Below are 14,786 nucleotides of genomic sequence, written 5' to 3'. Positions count from 1 at the left end.
GTTTCCAAACAGTTTGGAGTCTGCGCAGAGAGAAAGCTTATTCACAACTGGAAAACAATCAAGACGGTTGACAGTCTTCACAGCAATGGATGATCCAACAAGCTCACTCCAAGGTCAGACCATTTGACACTGAGATAAATGACAAAAACCCAGGAGCTAAATCTCAGGCTCTATAGGCCTCAGTTAACTTGTTAAATGTGAAGGGGTGGTACAACTAGACAAAGAGTAGACAAGTATGGTTTGTTTGAAAGGGTTGCCAGGAGAAAGTGGAGCAAGAAAAAATAAAATAAAATGGCAACACAGCTTAGACAGAGCAAAATTTAACACAAACCACAAGACTTCTGGAACAATGTCATTTAGACAGATTAAACCAATGTGAAGATGTTTAGCCACATTACACAGCACCACGTTTGGCAAAAGCCAAGGACAGCGCATCAGCACAGATGCCTCCCACAAACCGTCACGCACAGTGATGGGGAGTGATAATGTTTTACGCCACAGGACCTGGGCCCCCTGCAGTCATTGAGTCAACCATGAATCGTCTGTATACTAAAGAATTCCAAACTCAAATATGCATCCACAAAGCCTTAGAATTGAATGTAGGTGTACTTTCTTTTTCACATGACTTAACAAAATGTGGAAGGATGAGTACAATGTTTGAATTCTTAAGTATTTCATTGAGTTTCTGAAAAAAAAAAACTTCTGTTGTTCCTTAAGAGTTAAGAGGATTAACATCCCAACAAGACTGAGTTAAACCATTTTACGAGACGTGAGCAAATTGAAATAATTTTGCACTCTGAGAGATCAAATTTCACATTTATTTTCTTATTTAGTGTTCTTTTCTATCTGATCATATGCCATCTTCTACTATTATCTTCCGGTAACAGTATGTTCCCCAGGTCCACTTTGACCTAACCCGATAAGCAACTCTGTTTTCTAAAAGGATTGTTACCTCAAAAGTCTAATCAGTTTTAGTGAAGATGCCTCATGCATTGTTCTGTGCACCAAAAGAATATTTTGTTTTCACAATGGAAAATTTACAACATCAAATGTTGAAAGTGAGACGTTTTACTATTTCATGGAATATGAATTTAATGGCAGCAACACACCTGGCGAAGTTGGAACAGAACCATGTTTACCACTGTGTTGCTCCCCCTTGTTTTAACTACAGTCTGTGAATATTTGAGAAAAACTGAGGACAGCAGTTGTCGGACCTTTGAAAAAGGAATTCTGTCTCATTCTCGTCTGATGTAGGAGTCTAGCTTTTCAAGAAGATGTAAATACATAAAAACTGTATTTCATGCAATGTCAATATAATACCAGGGAACCATAAGGAATGCCTTTACAACCGCAGGAAATACTCAGTGATCAAAACGAAGTGACTGATAACCAAACTGTGCTTCTTTTACAATTGAGTCTTTAACGGAAAACTGTCAACGGTATTATGTAATAGTCACTGTCAACAGTTTGTCAGCGATAAATCCTCTGACTTAATCTCTAAGTAATTCCATCATATCTGCCCTTTAGCAAATTCATTTCAATTTGCATCTTAAGGTCATTCAATTTCACATAAAAAGTAGCCCAGAGATAAGAATCTCTGAGACTTAGTGGGGACAGAACATCTCCTTTCACTGGCTTTGACTCGACATCTGTAGTAGTCTTCCACAGTTCCACTGACTTCTTGATGAAGGTGTCCAGTTGTTATTGTACAGTTACAAAAATGTCACTGTCTGTGTGTGTGGCATAGAGTCAAAGGTTTTCTTGTAATCGATCCAGGAGGTCCATAGATTTTTGTCTCTTACAGTCTCAAACTGTTTTGTCAATGACTAGCTCCTGTTTGGCATTTCTGACATTACCTTCACTTCCCTTCTGGGACTGCTCGTGTATAGAGCTATGTGCTTGATCATCTTATTCCCTATGATGCCCGACTGGTAGCTGGTAGATGTGTGTCATGGCATGTTGAAGTCCAACTCTTCGTGCTTGAGATCATATCTGCCTTTGCCTGCCTTTGTGATGGCCACAGGTTTCTTGTTTTGCCATGGTTGGCTCGCAGATCCATTAGTCATGATGCATTGATGTCATGGGATGCCCCTTTCCCCAAATGCTTTTCTAGTATAGTTCAGACTCAGCCCTAGTTGGGCCTATTATTGCCTTACTCTACAACTAAGAGTTCACTTTGAATGGTTTGAAGGAGAAAATTCAGTATACTCTCCCACTCTGCTTCTCTATTGTACCTTTTCAAATTGGTGGCCAGAGGTGTGAGTCTTTGTCAGTTTCAAGTCCCTCAGGTGTAGAGAGTTTGTATTTCTCAGGAAGGTCTTTCCTCATTGTACCTTTCTGCAGCTCTGATAGCTAGTTGACTGTTCTTGTTGTTGTTTTGAGCTTGGCCTCTAGCCTTCTTCACAAATGGAGAAAACTACCCCCTGTGGCGTTTGTTGTTAAATTTGCAGCTAAGCATCTCTAGGATCACTGCTGCATTGGAATAAATCAGCTAATTGGTTTCTGTGATGTTCCCAGTCGGTGAATTGCATTGAAATTTAGATTTTAATCTGTTTTTTGGGGGATTAATTTAACCTTGTGTTAGCAGTGTTAGACAAATTCTGCTTTTACAAAGAAATTAGATGAACAGGGATTTCTATAGTGGATGAGAAACGGATGTCTTTGATAGCAACATATGTTACTGGGGTATTGACCTGTTGTTGCATCTGTAGATAACAAGACTAAAAAGAAGAGAGAGAAATGCAGTGCAAAAAAGTGTTTTAACCTGAGCCTTTACATCTCAACCATTCAACAACAAAGTGACTTCTTTAGCAGTATGATTTAACCCTCTTTACTTGTCACTGAAGCCTCATTTTGTTCATAATGTCAATATAATGAAAATCTCGGAAAATGTTAAAGACGATACGTGAGGATGATGCAGATGATAAAGATGGCAGATGGAAAATGTCAAATGTTGATGGAGTGATACCTGTTGCGCCAGGCCTTCTTGATGGATTAGTGTGACGTATAGAACATTTATAAGGCATAAAATGAATCTATAACTAACATCTGTACACTGACAGTGGATGGGATTAAAGAAGTACACTTGGTGTTAAATGTTTCATTTGAGGAAAAAAAAATTAGGCTTGTGTATGATTTGAAGCTTTGACTATTTTGTTATTTCTTGTCGCTGTAAATTTGGCCCATTTACAGGTGAAATCAAATTTTGTAGAGAGGCAGATAATAAAAAGTAGTCAAGCATTCTTTTGAGTAAAAATGAGGTATGAAAAGGTTTCTACCCTGAACTAAGTCTCAACAAAATTCAGTTTCTGTTTATCAAAAACATGGACATTTTGTCAACAAAAGCAGCATTTGTGTTCTTTTCTGCTTCATCCTCCTGCCTGTGACCCTGAAATTGATCTTGGAATGCCTCAGAGAGGAGTTGGGCTGGAGGAGGTGTATCTATTGCAGAAGTCTTTTTGACGTACAAAAGGATGCAAAACATTATGCCATATTGCAAGCTGAATTGAAAGTAAACACACTTGAAGGGACTAAGACACGAGAGAAGGCAAGGAGAAGAATTAAGAATGCATACTCAGAGGTGAGTTTGGCTCCCTGCCTGCCTTATCTTTTTTTTTTTTTTAAGTTTCTTTTTCAAACTTGCCAGTTTCACAATCCCATTCTTGATCATGTTTTCTGCTTTTTGTTATACTTTTGATTCCAGTGCATGTTTTTCTTAATCATTACCATGTTTATTTTTAAGTTTCTTTGCTTTCTTCACACAAACTGCACAAGGCACCGAGGGGGGGCGAGCAGCATCTTGATGTTGCTCTTTTGAGCAGTGTCCTTGCCATTGAAATAACTGCAGCAGTTACTTAAGGTCAGCTGAAACGTAAAGAATTTTGGTCATCAAGGTTTCCCCATGACGTGTGCCCTCAGATATCCTAAAGTTTTACCTGAAAATGTAATATTTCTTCTTAGATTTCTTATGTCAGAGGAGGGGGGGCTTGATCACTTTTTCCTAAGCCCCAACAACAACCGTCATCATACAATACTTACTGCAAATTAAATGACCTAGTTTCTAAATTTAACCAACTTTAAGCTATTTTTATATTTATTTTCTTACATTTACTGTTAATTTTGACAATAATCTGTACCTGTTGGTCAGGCCCTGGTATAGCTCTCCCTAATATCATTATATTATGTAGTCTTTTAGGGGAATACTGGATGCAGCCACCTGTCATAGCTCCCTTTCTTTTGGGGGGGGGGGGGGGGGGGGGGGGACAAGTTCATGAAAAACACTTGAGGAAGAAAGCAAGCTTGATAATCAGCTGGAGACAGGAGAGGCGAGAAGCTGAGAAACACGAAGCCTAACCAAACAGAAGGTAAAGAGAAATGAAAGATGAATCATATTTGAAGTCACAAATATAAGCCAGGCAGGCAGGACGCCATGAACATTTTTATCTCTCCAATTTCATCTGTCAATCTTCATTTTTTATTTTTTTTTTTTCTGTGGGATTGTTCAGCAGTAGGTGGCTTCCTACTTTGTACACACAAGCATTGCTCACTCTTTCACTCGCACAGCTTGATTCCTGTATATATATATTTGTATTTGCATGAAGCCTCTTCTCAAGCTTCTGAGGGACATACTTTCTAATGTGAAGTTAAACTTCTTTGGACGTCTTGCCTAGTGAGATCGACTGAAATGTGTTGGATTGGAGAAGGTTGTCGTACTGCTTTTCTTTTTCTTTTTTTCCTCACATATTGGGAAAACTCAAGTTTTTGAGTGGGATGCATTTTTGACATTTTTACTGACCAAAGAACAACAATTTCACTCTTTTTAAACCTGTGTGTGTGCTCTATACTACAGTGCAAGACATGAAGCAAATGTGGTGTTTGAGGAACTGCAATCTTATCTGTTCACTTACTACTTCTCTTGCTTGTTGTGTTTATTACATAATTAACGCATTATCACAGTGACAAACAAGATTAAAACTACTCAGAGCTGAAACAAATAATAACGTTAGTTGAGTTTCCATCGAGTTGTTGAGAATTTGAGGAGTACTTTTGAAATGTGCACTGCTGTAACAAAGGTCCTCTACCCTGCACTGAACAGATCAGTGGCTGCTAACCGGACACAAAGTGAGGGGGAAGGTAGAAACAAATTAAGACACCTTGGCCTCGTATTGGAGAGACTTAAGGAAGCGGTCTTACAAGATTTCTCTTCAACTGGCTGTTGCGTGATTGTTCTTTTTTGACAGTGAGTATTGCCTGTGTTTATTATCGAGAGGTCAAAACCAGTGTATAGTTTTCATTCAGCTTTATAAATCCCATGTTAAATATATATTTGGTGATGAAATTGGGTTGGTAGGTTAAGTAAGTTATTTCCAAAACAGGAATACACAGAAGTATTGTACAGACATATTACAGGAGCATACAAATACACCATATAGATGTATAGAATATATTACCAATGCACTGCTGTGTGAGAAGGTTGCAGTGTATGAACTGTCTCTACCTGATGCAACTTGGTCAAAATACTTGTTTAAAAATGTCATCTTCCTTCTAAGTTTTCTTTTCTTCATTTGATTAATATATTACAGCTAAGCTCAAAAAGCTGTTACATGTAAATTACATTCAATGCAATACGGCATATTGCTGATTGGATTTAATTTGTCGGCAGCTGTTTTGAGTCTGTACACACTGAAACTTCAGCACAAAAATATGGTGCCTTTTTGAGTTTTGTCAGTATCAGATCAGCAGCTTTGGAGATTTCCGGTTTGGTTGTCAGACAGGTACAGCTGGATGCACTCAAAAGGGACAGATGGAAACATGGATGGATAGGAGAGTGAATGAATAGGAGAAAGCAACTGGGTGTGGAGGAGGAAAAAGCAGTGGGGGGGGGGGCTGAAAAGGTTTCTTTTTAGCTGTTGTTTGCTTTATATTGGAGGGAGATGAATTGCAGCAAAACTGCAGTTCTCTGGAGATAAATACGGTTCTGTTTACAAAAGTCACCCACTAAAGGTAGTTATGGTTGTTAAAGATAATCATTAAAGTCCGAGTTGTTGTATAACACAAAAACTGTAGCGGCATAGGTAATGAGAACAGTACATCTCACACTTCAACAGCAGATGCCAACTGCAACCTGAATGAAAATATGAACAGATACATGAATGCTGACTGTCACTGGGCTGCTTACAGTTTATATGCATGTTGTGACACTAGTTGTCTAGATGCTGAAAATGCAGATAAACACCTTCAACATAGTTATGTTTCTTTCCAGCTGAACAAAGTCTTTTTATTCTTTGCGTAACTTTAACCTTGACCAAACATAAATCAAGAATATTCTGGGGGAATATTTGTTGCATGATAATATTGTAGAATTTATCATAACACAGCCAAAAGACCTCTCTAATATAACAAAGACAAAAGAAAGTGGATGAAAAGAGGGCACCCAGTGATAAACTGGAATAACAAAGATCATATTTCTCAAGTAGAAAAAGATTGAAGTGCAACACAGAATGGCAAAATCTTGAAGCGGTGCAGAGACAGCAAATACCTGTGATGTGAATGGAAAAAGTTTTCAGCTGAATTTATTCCTTTGAGTACAGTGAAAACTGTTCAACACTGCAGTAAAGTAACCAAACAAATGTCAAGTGTGACCTACAATGCACCACTTAACTCATTGTCTCTACACAGATTTTCTTGTTTTCTTTGCTTTACTTCTTTAATATAATTTTTAGGACAAAACCAATGAAGTCAGTCAAGATGACCTTCACTTCTTGTAAGCAGTTCTAACAAGTCTATAATTTTGTTCATTATTTAGTCTATCGCAAGGATTTTTTTCCCACGGTTTGGTCCATTAATTACATCGATCCTTGTCCTTGGTTGGTTGTGCATTCACAAGGAGAATTAAATGGTAAAAAAGAAAATACAAGTGGAAAAGGAATTCATTACACACACACAAATGTATTTGAAGAATCATTTCCATTTTTGTTTATCAGGGTCAGTGGATTACAGAGGGATAAAGTGTGTGCCCTAAACACATGGATATACACACCTTCACACACATACACAGAGAAAAGTTATCAGGAGAACTGGATTACACAGGGATGAAGATTGACTTTTGATATTGACTCGCTGACTAAACACACAGATACTTTACATTTGCTCACCCTGTGCACCGACACAAACACGTTCCTACGTATAAAACTGGGTGTGTATTCAACACTGACCAGTTTTCCCAGTCAGTATAGTCTCATTTGTCCTTGCTTGTCTTTAACTGTCGTATTGTGATTTTTCTCAGACCTTCAAGCTTATTTGAATTGCAGGTCTTTACCACAGTGGCTAGATGGAAATATTCACACATGGTTACATCTGAGGTTAAACAAAAGGCAATCAAAACTCACAAGACAGAGTCCCTTGAATGAGTAGCTATTATTCTTATCTGCTGTCTTGAGCATTGATACACGTTTTGTTATTGTATATATGTATACATTTCTATTGGGGGGGGGGGTCATAGTCCATTCTATCTTTGAAGTAAAGTTTTGTTGTTTTCTACTTTACTGTTAACAGTTAAACTCGGCCCAGGAGGACACTTATCTTTTCATCCAGTTATGTGTTTATTAGCATGATCCTCGTGTCCGTGCTTATCTCTGCACTGTGCTGCCGCTCATTGCTTTAGTGTAGCATAGAAATGGTTCCTATGTTCCATGAAATTGGTCATAACAAGGTTTGTTTATGTTCTTGAGAAATGATGCTATCATTTCTGTACTAGACTTGGACTTTTAAAAATTTTTTTCTTAAATGTATATTCTGCTGCTTTGAGCACCACAAGTTGAATGTCATGCAGCTGCATTGTATTTGGCATAAAACGGATGCATCTAAGCCAAAAATCATGTCGATTCACACTAAATTGATGTACATGGATAAATGGAACCAGAGGCAAAATATTTACTTGATTTGAAGGTTTTCATGATAGTTACAAAATATCATTCTAAAAATGAATCTGTTGTGAATGTGGAAATGCTGTTAGTTTGTTTGGAACTTTACCAAAGCTAAACATATTGATTATTCCTCCCTCTCTCAGAAACACTGCAATGACATACTATAATGGAAAACTAGAGTTATCTTAAGATCAAGCCGTGTGCATGTATTTTTATTCCCGTATGCCTTGCTTTCATTTGCCTCTGAGTGATACTAGATTGAGGCTTGTGAGCTGAGCAGAATGTGTTTATTTGCATGAAACTGAAGGGGAGGTAACGGCATCAATAAAAAAATAAAACTTAAAAAAAAGAAGGGTTTCTTTTGAACCAGTATGTAAAATGCAGCTTTGGTTTAAAAAATAAGCAAATGTAAAATGTTACCCATCAAGGCATACGATTCATATCATCTTGGAATTCTGTATGTCTTTTTCTTACAAAACCAATTGTTTATGGACAGAATCTCTTGAATTCAAAGTACAGCAGTTATTGACGCTGATGTTTTGAAATGATCAAAAACATGTAAAATTAAGGATTTTGTATTGACAAATCTGTGATTTCCCTGGAACCAAACTTTTTTTTCTTTCTGGACAATCTTCTTTGTCCACTCAAAACAATGTGGGCATCTCCATTTTTATACATTGCAGTGAAAAATAATTATCAGAAGTCTAAATATGGCAGATAAATATATTTATCTGCGTAAAATAATACATCATGGTTTCGCTGTGGGAAGGTTCTCACCTCAGCTTCCCTAATGGATTGTGGATCAATGTCCACTCCATCTAAGATATTAAAGAGGACTAAAGAATCCACGCTTGGGGGTGTTTTCCCATCTTAATCTATCTCTTCAGGGAGCAGATTTGTTATCTTGGTTGATTCTGCTCTGACTACTTCAGACAGATGCTTATTCACCATAGAGATATTAACTCTAGCCACACTACATAGAAACATGTTTTCAGCGGCCCAGCCAAATTAAATTAACCATTCCAACAGAACTGTTTTCTTGTAACTGAGTCACAAAGGCTAAGTGTGAAATCATATTTGCACATTGTGGTTATGAAGTACGGGCTGTTATCTGGAATGGAAGATGGACACTATCAACATCCTTTTTCCCAAACTGACCAATAAAATGTCAATTCTGACAATATTTTAAACACTTGCTGGAAAAAAGAACATTGACAGAGTCTGGAGTCAACATGTCTGTTGGTGAGAGAGCTCATTCTGAGGGAGAAACCTTGTTTTTTGTTTTTGTTTTTTTAAGATGCCCGTATTCAGTTTTTCTTTACCTCAACTGCAAACGCAGCACCACAATCCATTCAAGTCATTCTCTGGAGAATTCATCCGGCTCCGTCGCTCTGCAACAGTTCCAGCTTTCCAACAATCTCTCAATTAATTTTTATCATCCAAGTATTCTACAGATCATTAACTTTTCAACATTTTCTATTATTAGAATAGAACATTTAAATTCAAAGCTGTTTTGAGGTAAAAATATATATTTCGTGAAGTTTTTAATCTGTCTGTATCTGACTCAATTGAGCAGCCTACCTCACACATTTTGAGTTTGTTTCTTCTATGACCTGCTGTGAATGTATCCTCACCCTCCTCTCTGGGATTATACTGAAGGCCATCCACCCTGTACAGCCTTCCAAAAACTGATACGAGGAACACCTTTAATTGGCCCAGAAATAGCTCTGGGGCTCTGCTGGATCAAGAGGGGCAAGCATAGGAGGAAGGGCATTAAGAGGAGGCTTTTAAAGGATTTTAATGTTTAACACTCATGGTCCCATGTCTCAGGTAGAGAGTGGGCTCTGTTTATCTTTATTTTTGTCCTTCAGTGTCAAAAAATGATGTGTAGTTTTATTACTGGGAGTAGACATTCACTGCTAATATCCTAGTATATAAGCAAATGGAGACCACCAAAGATGTGTACTTTACTTCTTATTTAAAAACAGGCTTCACTCCAGAGGATACAGATAAACCATTAAAGCCATTGAACAGACCTCATGATGCATTTATTTATAAAATCTTTTGTTTTTAACTTTTTCTTTTGGTTGTGTTCAGGGATAGATTAAATAAATCTTTCTTTTTACCACAGCATCTTGGCTTTAACTGCTGGTGACTAGTGATCCAGTTCTTTCTAGCTCATGTGCTGTTACTATGAGTGGCTCATTGGCATAATGTTTATAGTAGATAGCTCAGGGTACAAAATTACACATGCAGCAACAGAAAGCTACAGAGTTCAGGAGTTGGTGTTTTGCTTGCCTTGCACTAACACTTTTTTTCCCCATTGTTTTATTTTGTTTACTTGCAGTAACTTTTTCATTCCCTCTCAGTAGGTATTAGTGCAATTAGAAAGACAAGGGGCTCAGTCACCCAGCTCTCCTATGGCCCGTTGCCAGGGCTGATAGAGACGGACTGAGGCTGATATCATAACTGCAACCATGGGATGATACTGTCCTAAGGTCTAAAGATAAAGTGTCAAAATGCTTCCTTTAATGGTGCGCATTTATTGCACTATTAACTCAGGTTGACTAGCTGCTTCTCTTCCTACATCTGGTAACTGCATATTGCAAAATGTTATTAATCGTCTCTCCTTTTACTGGTGTTGATGGAACTTTTCCTAAACTGCCAGTGCAGTGGTGGGCAGAAGAATGATTCTCTTCGACTGTATTTTGAATGATATTTCCCTGTTCAGTCAACTGACAAAATATGCAGAACTTTAAAGAAAGAAGCACAATAACTCAAAGCTTTTTAAGAAACCAACACAACGATAATAGTTGCTTTTAAGATTTGATTTTGATATCCTATTTTTCATACAAAAGATTTATCACAACACCAAAACTGATCAAAATCCAAAAAGCTTTACTAAAAAACAAACCACAAACAAAAATGAATAACACCAAACCTACAGCTGTATCCATTTCCAACACAGAACCACCAAACAAAGGCGCTACATAGAAGTATTTTTCCATCTCATCAACTTGAATAATGTTTACAGTGTTGATGAACAAAAAACAATGATTTCTCATTCCTCTTTATATAGTAGTCCTGTTTGATCTTTCACCAAATTAAACTTCAAAGTACTGTTCCTTGGATTTTTAACTCCTCAAAAGTCACTATCCTCAGTACAATTGTGATGTATTTTTCATACAAAGAAAGATTAATCTCAATTAAAGATTGTAAATTACGCATTTTATGTATTCTGTTTAAATATTTAACTCTATGTAACTTCAAATTATTTAATTTTTTTGCTCCTTTCTTTGACTGCCCACATAACAAGACATTTTTTTTTTTTTTTCACTTGAAAAATGAGGGAGTACACGGACTCCCAATTACTAAGTGTCGGTTTCTGTATTCTGTTTTAAATCACTGTGCATAGAATAGACAGGGTCTTCAGCTAATAGGATTTTACAGGCAGAAGAAAGAACAGGAGAAACTTGACTCTGTCCATCAAGTCACGTTGTATGTTTATGCCAGTCAACATATTTTCAGTTCAACTGGTAAATCTTGCACCCTTGACTCCAACTTGGTATCTTCTCAGAATTTTTCTGCATGTTTTTAGATCCCTCCTGTTCATGTTCAATGCTCAAAATTTCTAATTGCTCTGATTGTTTCCAACCCATAATTATGTACAAAGGACATGCAACAAAGGAACTTGAATTAAAAATGAAAGCTGCCAAGAGCTAAAGTTGTGTGTGTGTGTGTGTGTGTGTATGTTTTGTTAAGCCTAACCTTTTGTTTTTAGCTGTGCTGATTTCCTGCTTAAATCAGAAGCACAAGCACCCTCTGTGTCCCCCGAGCTTTTTCAGTGGGAGTACACACTCACAAACACACTCGAGACAAAATGTCCTGTCCCAGGAGTGCATGTTTCCTGTTGGGAAAGATTACACAAGGTGGTAACCATGCTTCCATACAACCCCCTCTCTCACGCACACAAACACATGCACACACATGATATTGTTTGCTGAATATTCATGGCAAGCTGTTGCACTCCTGGTCTGAGTCCAAATCGGTTTGTGTGCAGGCTGTATGTATGTGTGTGTTTAACATAAATGGATAAATAAGCAGAAAAGACCTTGTTCCTCTCGTTTAATCTTTCTGCTACTTGATTTGTCTTTTATTCTTCCTGTACAACACTTGCACACACACAGTCAGCAAAATTATATTTTTGTGTGTGAGTGAATAAGAAACTAAGAGACAAATGAGGGGTTGCCATGTCTTAATCACAGATAAGGGTGTGAGTGTGTTTGAGTAAGATCAGATGTGATAACAAACCACTGTGTGTGTGTTTGATAATCTTTATGATATGCGCATCACCAAATATGTGTGTTTGCAGCGATTCACGTGTGTGCTGAGACGGTCCAGTTGGCTGTAACCGACAGCTTTCCTGCTGCAGCTGTAATGGTTTACCAGCTCTTACTGGAGAATTAGTGGCTCAGTCTGAGCCAGACTAGCAGCCTTGTCAGTGGCAAACTTGTCAGGACGGCAGGCAGATGACAGAACGGTCTGTTTTGCACCAGTAAACATTCTATCAAAAGCAAAAACAAATGATAAAGAAGGATAAGGTTCTGCGGATTAGTAGAAAGTTTTATCATCACCCTTTTTTTTTTTTTTTTTTTTCTGAAAGGAAAAAAGACCGTTGAAATTGAGTGTTTGTAAAATCTACTGATACTTATGCTACTTCTCAAGGAATATCCTGATGGACACACTGACTGTATATGACAAAACAACTTGCGTATCAAAGTATTTTGTCAACTATAAAACATATGACCAAGATCAAGTTATGTATAATAATGAGTATGTTATATGAGATGTATGTATAATGAGACAAGCACAAGGCTATATAACATTTACCATTACACTATTTAACATATCATGATGCTAGATTTCCAGGTCAAAAATATTATCTCAAATGAACACTATCCTTCGGAATACTCCTCTTTTCAGGTATAAACTATTCTATAAAAGGTCAAACCAGTCTGATGCACCAATCAATCTCACCAAGTCACGCACTGATCATTGTATTGCATTGCAATCAAGTCGCTATTAAGATACAAAAATCAGCCATGACAATGGTCACCCTCTTAACATGGATAGATCCCCTTCATGCCACCAAAGGAGCTCTTTGCAGTGTTTGTATAACCCTTTGTAGGAAGTTGTAGGCCCCATTCCTATTCAGCTGGGGGAGGCCACTAATCCTAGAGGGGGCTGTTGCCAGACTTAAGGGGGTGTGGCTGGTCATCAAAAATGTTAAAGTAGTTGGCAAGCAATAAAGCAACATCCAGGTGAATGCCAGAAATGCCGGTTTTCCCAGAAGATCATTGCAATGTAACAAAGGGAGCAGTCTTACAAAACCCGGAAGTGGTTTTAATGTTTTGGCTGATTTGTGTATGTAATGCACATGTATTTTCATATATATATATATTATATAATCAAGTGTTTTTTGCACTGGGTTGATACATCGTTTGATAATGACAGATTTTCTGCATAGAATATGCCATCATATTGTGTTGCAGGGGTGAGATATGCACGTCATTTTGCTGCTACTTTTTCTTCAAACTGACAGATCTGCTCCAAAATTACTTTATATGCTAACAAACTTTTTTTTAAAGTCCAGGTGGGGAAAAACAAAGCAAATGCGATATAAGAATTAAAACTAACAGAGCATCTGGCACATTCCACCTTGATTTCTGTGCCTGCTTGATGAGGTGCGACCAGACGCCACTGTAAGGACAGACACCAACTCCTCGTTTGGCCCTCGTTAGGCTCATTAAGGCCCTGCTCATTATGTTTCTTTGTAATGAGGCTGCTCAGCGGTGACTGAGCTGTGAAGGTTTGTGGGAATGTGTTGGACAATTCAAGTGCTACATACTTACACATGGCCTTAAAATTATATAATAAGGAAAGTGGGTTTTATAAGGAAGGGCCACATATTCCACCTGCATATTGTAAATTCTTTTAAACATATATGCAGTTACAACCCCCCTTTTTGAAACCCACAGTGTAGCTCCATCCACTTTGAAAAAAATTAAATAAAATTAAAATAAAAAAAAAAAAGTTTTTATTTATTTTTTTAAACCATGGTGTGGTTGCTTGTGATTCACAATCTTTGCAACATCCACATTGTCTTATATAATGTGCAATGGTGTGAGTGTGATTTTGCTGCTTCACACTATGATGTAACAGTCGTTGCAAAAATATGTTATTTTGTGCTCTAGCCCTCTGCGGCACAATACAAGGATATTGAGGTTGCTCTGGCTGCATCTGAATTTTTTTTGTGGTATTTTTAGAAAGAATTAGTCAATTGTTTGTGGTTTCATGGTTAGTTGTTGAGTTTATAGCAGGGGACACTTTAATTTGTGTTGTCATTTCAGCTTTCATGGATGCACACATGTGCGCCTAGGTGAAGCATTCATGTCTAACCCAATAGACTACAAAGACGAGATGGACAGTACAGCAGTAATAAATCACAGCAGCTCATGTACACATGCCAAACTGAACAGATGTCCTCGTCCATGACTTCCTGACTGCTTGTGTATGCGTCAGCAGGATAGTTTTAGCAAAGACAAAAACTTTTTGGATCAGCTAAACAGAAATTTGATCTATTACAATTTTTTTTTTTTCTTTAGAAACTACTGGCTGCTAGAATATTCAACAAGGTGCACTGCAGTGTTTAGTTTAGCCCCTTTGATTAAAGTCTACAATTGAACAAAGCCCAAAGTACATACCAAACACTGAAAACGCACATATTGAAAAAATAAAAGCATAATATTGCTTCTCAATCAGGGACTGTCTTCACAGTACTCTAGAGTACTAGAAGTTGCT

The sequence above is a fragment of the Leuresthes tenuis genome, unplaced genomic scaffold (genome assembly GCF_036924035.1).
Source record: "Leuresthes tenuis unplaced genomic scaffold, fLeuTen1.0.hap1 SCAF_6, whole genome shotgun sequence".
NCBI lineage: Eukaryota > Metazoa > Chordata > Actinopteri > Atheriniformes > Atherinopsidae > Leuresthes > Leuresthes tenuis.
The sequence above is the reverse complement of the archived record's forward strand: the minus strand, read 5'-3'. Positions refer to the sequence as shown.